The following is a 6,398-nucleotide window of genomic DNA, read 5'->3' on the forward strand; positions in this document are numbered from 1 at the left end:
ACATACTAAAAATTGTGCTCCAAAAACCGTGTTCTAACAATATTGAGGAAACTGTTAGCCACAACAGCTCCCGGTGTTACCATTGTTACCTGCAGAAAACAGCATCAACCTTGTTTCAAAAAATACAAGTTTCTGTCCAAGGCTTCATTCATCATGCAGATAGCTAGAGAACACCTGTGTGCAAAAGAGAAAACTTAACATATGAAACAACTTTCGCAAGTTAATTGAGGAGCCTGACACCAGTACTTTCCCCGTTTCTGCTTTGCGAAAGTGTTTTATAAATTCCAAATCACCAATCTCTTTACCAAATACCTTCGTGATAATAACAAAATTCCAGAACAGTTCCATTTTGTAACACAGTATGTATAGACTATCCATATCTTCTAACAATTCTGATAAAATTATAGGTTAACATGTCTAAAAATTTCATCTGTATGTTTTCATCTAGGTCAGGATGGATATTAATTGCATAATGCAACTGATCAATAAATTTCCAACTGGTTCCGTTGATCTCTATCATACTGTAGTAAAAAACGGAGCTGTCTTATCATTATGTATTGCTTGTATTGCTTGTCTGATCACAACCTACAGTTGTGCTACAAAAGCTGTTGCAGCTGAAAAGTACAGATTGTTAATAAGCATAAAGTAAAATACATAGGTGAAAAGAAAATAATTCCTACAGATCATTTAGGTTTTCAGTTAAATGTGATTTGAAAAAGATAAGCAATATATCAATATTTACTTTGAGATGCATAATAAAGCTCCAAGATTTTAACTGATTTTAACAATAAAACAATAGGTTCTGTCAAAGCTGAGGAACCATCTATGGAAGGAATGAAACCACAAAATTGAAGAAATGATAACAATTATATCTCATTACACCAAAGGAAGTCTTATCTACAGACTTAATCACTCTCAGCAACTCCAAAATGTCAAGAAATCCCATTCAAGATGTGATACATAGCATGAAGGCCAAGATAACATAATTATTTTTATATTCTCTCTCGGGCAGAATATGGGATGTTTTTGAAATGTTCATTTTACTCTCACAATTGCTATAAGGGGAGAGGACTCTACATAGCACCTCATAATCTGTACTCACTAATGATGGTCTATATTAATTAAAGCATAGTTTTCTGTAGTGGGCAAAAGAACTTACCCAGGCAATCCAATGTTTTTGAGGTGTTTGCAACAATTATACTACATAGATTGGATTTCATCCTGAACTCCCTTTCAGGTTAAGCCAAAAGTTTCAAAATTCATCGTATGTTAGTGAGAGAAATTGTAGAGAAAGAAATAGTTTCTCTACAGATGAAGGGATTAAAGATTGCAAACAGTGAGAATTTTTCTCAGCATTTATTAATTCGGCATATGCAGATTGCAAGTAGATACTAACACCTGGCAAAGAAGGTAGTCTTATGTTAGGGCACTGCAGAAGTACTGGAAGTGTGATAATCCAAGCTGCATTAAGTGCTTCAGTAGCATTGCTTCAGTTGCAAAACCATTGCTTAGAGCAGCTTATAGAAAGACCAATGTGTACTATACACAGTTCAAAAAAAAAAGTGGTATTGCACTGGCATAGTTAAATTGAAGCAATTTTGTACATAAGAATAATGCACTGATTCAAAAATTGTTACTTATTAATTTATGCTTGCTTCACAACAGTGCCATATTTATGGGCAAAGTAGGCTTCAGTCTCAAGTAGGTGCTTGAACTATCAGTCTCATAGGATTAGCAATTTTATCAGTTCAGAATCTTATCCAAATGGTGATGTCATCAATGCATTTTAAAGTGGCTTTCAATTAGGTTTAATAAAGAAAATAGAAGCTGATGAAGAAAGCTCAATTAGAATTTCTATTTTTAGATAAGGCTTGCTGTAAATGCATAATCAATTCTGTTAACTGTAGGATGTGGTACACATGACCAAATTTATAGGTGTTCAGTGAGAGTTTTGTGCTGCTTAGTATGTTACTGTGAATAATTACTCCTTCTCATTGAAAAAGCACATATATTGCGCAAGTTATACTCGGTAACATTTTCTCTGGGCTGCAAGAGCATTTGCTTTCTTTGTAAAATGTTTTATCTGCCTAAATTTGAAAAAATCCTTTTTCAGTTTTCTTAGCTCAAATGAGCATATAGATAAGGCAAGTGTTCAGGGAATATTTTCGTATGTTTAAACTCTCTCAATTAACAGTGCTGTAAATTAAGTCCATATAAGTCGTATCAACCACAACATCAGGTGTATCTCAGGTCTTTTCAATACAGACCATACATTTCTTACACTCTAAATCAAATTAAAGATTTTGTTTTGTTTTCTCTCTTTTTCCAAAATTATAATTATCTCAGCTGGAAACTAAATATTTAACCACGAAATTAAAAATATAACTGCAAAGGTCTTTCCCTGCAGAACACTGAAGAAAAGTTGCCCACTATTCCAAGAAGGAAGGAAAAAGCCAATTATTTAAAAGTCAATTTACTTGCCTCACAATATACTTAACACGTTTAAGGCTACAACAGTGAAAAAATACTGTTTGATCATTCCTTTTATACCCACCTTTAAGCTACATGTGCAGATCAGAGGGAAGGAGAAGGCCAAATTCCAGCTTGTAGCCAGTTCTTTAGATATGATCTACATTATCTGCTCTCATTTTTTAAGTCTTCTACCTATGAAATTCTGTTAAGGGAACAAAATTCACAACATAAGCAGCACAAAGGAAAACAATTAACTAGTTGTAAGATCATGTAAAAATCAGCTGAGTAAACCTTTTTAAAACACAATTCTAAAGATGTGATTAGTGTAATGCCAACCCAGGGTAAGGCTTCTGGCTGCAACCATTTGTATTCACAGCACTAACTATGGGGGTGTTTCAAGAAGACAGTTCCCCCACTCCTGTGAACTGAGGGTCAAGAGAAGCACTGATCTAAATACACACAGAACCTGTCTTAGTCACTTCACTGTCAGAGTCACTTCTCAGCTTATAACAGGGAGATAGAGAGATGTGCTATCTAAAAAGTAAGGAAATCTCCAGCCTGTTGGCTGTCCATCCATCTTATGTGCAAAGTTATAGTGTTTGTAAGGTAAGGTCTACTCTCTCCCTAGATCCGTCAGTAACACATGTCATTTGAGAAAATATATGCAAGAAATAGGAGCGTCTCCACACACACACAACTCCCAACACACATACACTAGCACAGTACCGGTAACAATATTGTGAGCTCACAACACTGGACACACAACACAATTAACACGAGGGTTAACAAGATACGGGAAGGCAGTTCTCTTTTATTTCTGCACCAGACCTTCTCTACCCTTGCCAGCCCCTGACCTTTTACAGGGAGCCGGCAATGGCAGAGAAGGTGCAAAGGGCTCGTTGTTTCAACTTCTTTTCTGCCACAGATGTCTGTTCAGCTTTTCTAGCAGCTGTGATGGCTCTCTGAGCTTCTCTTTCTGCCCTCGTCGGTGGATGCCGAACTCAGGAACGGTAGAGTAGATAGCTGCAGCGGTAGATAAAAACGGCGTGGTGATAGACGCAGGCAGGCAGCAGCACGCCGGCAGGGTTGACAGCTGGTATTGACGTGGGGTCTGCGGCGGCAGCAACTCCTGTCCAAGGCTGGAGGGGTCCAACACCCTGGAATTCTCGGCCAGGGCTTAGCGCGGGCACGGCAGCAGCGGTGGGAGCGGCTCCATGCGGCAGTCTGCTTGTCCTGTTTTTTTTTTTTTTTTTTTTTTTTTTAGCAAAAGCAGCGTCTGTTGCTATGGCAGCGCGTCTCACTGTCCTTCTTCAGGGTTTCATGGTGGCTTCAGGCGCCAGTAATGCAGCGCCACCCAGTGACTCGGAGGCTCCTAGCAGCGGTGGTCCAGGCGACACATGCGCAGTAGCAACGGCTGACTCAGCGGCCAGAGCAGGCACAGTGAGGAGCGACCCCGCTGACCGCGCAGCCGCAGTAGAGGGCGGTGCCGTTGGCACGGCTCCAGCTTTAGTCTCCGCCGATACTGATTTTTCTTCACCCTCTACACTTTCTGCTGTTACATGCACGGTGCTACACAGAGGTGATCCCGCTGCTTTTAAGATGTCTAGCGTTCTCAACTTTGTAGCCACAGGCACTGGGATCTCCCCGAAAACGGACCGATGGGGGCGGGGACTCGCCGTAGTCCCGCCGTCTCCCGACAGAGCTGTCCGAACATTTACAAGGTCCGGTCGGTCAGAACTTAACTCTCGCAGCGACTCAACTGCCAGACGCCAAATTATAGGATACTTTCTAGCGTCTTTCGATCCCTTAGAGATCCTGTCCCAAAACAGTTCCTTTATAGCGTCCCTTGTGGACACCTGAAAGGCGGCTTGAGCAGCGGGCAGTAAATTCTTCGCTCTAGCCCAGTCTATTAACCCTTTGAGGGCTGTCAAACTCTCTTAGAGAGATCATACATCGGAGGAGGGTTTCCGCCGCCGTGTCCTGCACAGCGCGGGCCCCGATTTCTCCTCCCACAGCCGACTCACCTGGCCAAGGTGAGGTTCCTCTGTACCATGCGCGTGGCTTTAAATTCGTGGCGCCAGGGTAAACGCCACCTGCAACGGCTGCTTCCCTCAGCTCCTGCCGTTCGTCTCATGTCCCGCAGAACTTGACGACGTAGGACTCCCAGTTCGTCGGGCGCCAGCTATCGACGGAGAGGCATGGACAAAGTGCCCTAAACCATTATGGTCAGCAAAATGCCCGCTTTATTAGAAGAAACGACAGCTTATATACTGCTAATTACACACACAGACGTGATTCTTTCTCAGGATACATTGGATACATAAGGAAAACATACTGCGTTGTCCAGGACTAATTGGTCCACAGCAGGTGTCCATAAAACTTGTTCACCTTCCAAGAAAACTCCTCCTTCACCTTGGCACCAGGCCTGTAGCCATATTAGTGGCGCAGTATTTTTTATTATCTGCACCCAACTGTGCTAAGGTAAAGGTCTCAGAAATGCAATACAGATTGTTCACAGAACTCCTGCACGGCTACACCATATAAGATTTTCATGTGATTGTGAAATCATATTTACACACCTTGTACCCCTTAAAATGCTTTCTTATCTAGTGTCATCTAGGAATGTGTGTGGACGCTGAATCGCATAGAAGAAATCCTGCATTAAGACAAAAAGAAGGATGAGAGGGTGGCTGCAGTGCTGCGGCAGCACTGGTTTTTTGAAATCCATGAAATCCTAAGACCTGATTTGCATCATTGCCTGCAACCTTTGAGGCAAACTGGTAACACAGTTGTTAGAACAATTTGTTTAACTTGCTGAAATGGTTTACTTAGAATCGCTTCCTAGCTTTATTGTTCTGTTAGTATTCACGTACATATGAGGATGCTTTTATCCATGGAGGCAAGAGGTACCTGTATTACCACTCTATGAAGGTAGAGATGATCGACTGCAGTCTGGGACAGGTTGGAACAGAACAACCTGCCCCCGATAAGGCCTAGAATCTGTCCAGAGAGTGCAAACTCCCTGTGATGAGCTTCTGGCACTACCAGGATGCTGTTGCATCCAGATGCAGCCTACTTTGAGTAAGCTCCTGACTGACCTATTAAATCTGTGACTGGCAGTTAATCACTTTATGTGATAAAAGCACAAGTTCCTCTCATACAGTCAAGATGCAGGGATTCCAAGATTTAGAATTCCTGTGAGATTGTCATCAGTCAGAGTCACACTTCATCGAATCCCTATTTACATAAGGGAAAGTTTATTTGTGAAATTGTTTAATGGTTTAAGGTCTGCTTTGCAGGAACTGCAGAGATTCATCATGTTATCTAAGCCTATGGGACTGGACAGTCTTGTTCATCTGTTCCAGCCCAGGAACTGAGCCTATATTAAACAATGAGACTGAAACTCCTGCAAGTCAAAAGAAAAGAACTGTTTCAATTTCAGCGGACCATCTCCATCATGGTCAAAGTTATTGACAAGAACCCTGAATTCACTACCCAGAAGAGAAAAGCCTCTGCTCCTGAGATGAGTAGAACAACAGAGACTGTTACAAGGACTGTTAAAATAATGTTTAAGTTTTTTCCTGTGTGTATTGTTTAATACTACCAAGTAACTATGAATTGAGTTTAGAACCTAAATTTACATTTGGCTTTAGCAAAATGTACCCAACATTCTTCATGAAAGTGAGTGCTGAATTTGCACTATGAATTTGGCTGAAATTTGGCAACAAGTTTAAATTATATGTATTGGATAATTCCATAGATATCTTCTACAAACTTACTTCATAGTTACCAAACTAAACCTGGATAGAACAGCTATTCATGTTAGTAGTATATAGTGTTAGATCTGCATAATAGCTTGTTGTATGATTAGTGTTATAAATATTAATCATCTTGCTGATATAATGTTAAGTATAAGTAGTAGAGAT

The sequence above is a fragment of the Neopelma chrysocephalum genome, unplaced genomic scaffold (genome assembly GCF_003984885.1).
Source record: "Neopelma chrysocephalum unplaced genomic scaffold, ASM398488v2 Primary Assembly neopelma1_96860, whole genome shotgun sequence".
Taxonomy (NCBI): domain Eukaryota; kingdom Metazoa; phylum Chordata; class Aves; order Passeriformes; family Pipridae; genus Neopelma; species Neopelma chrysocephalum.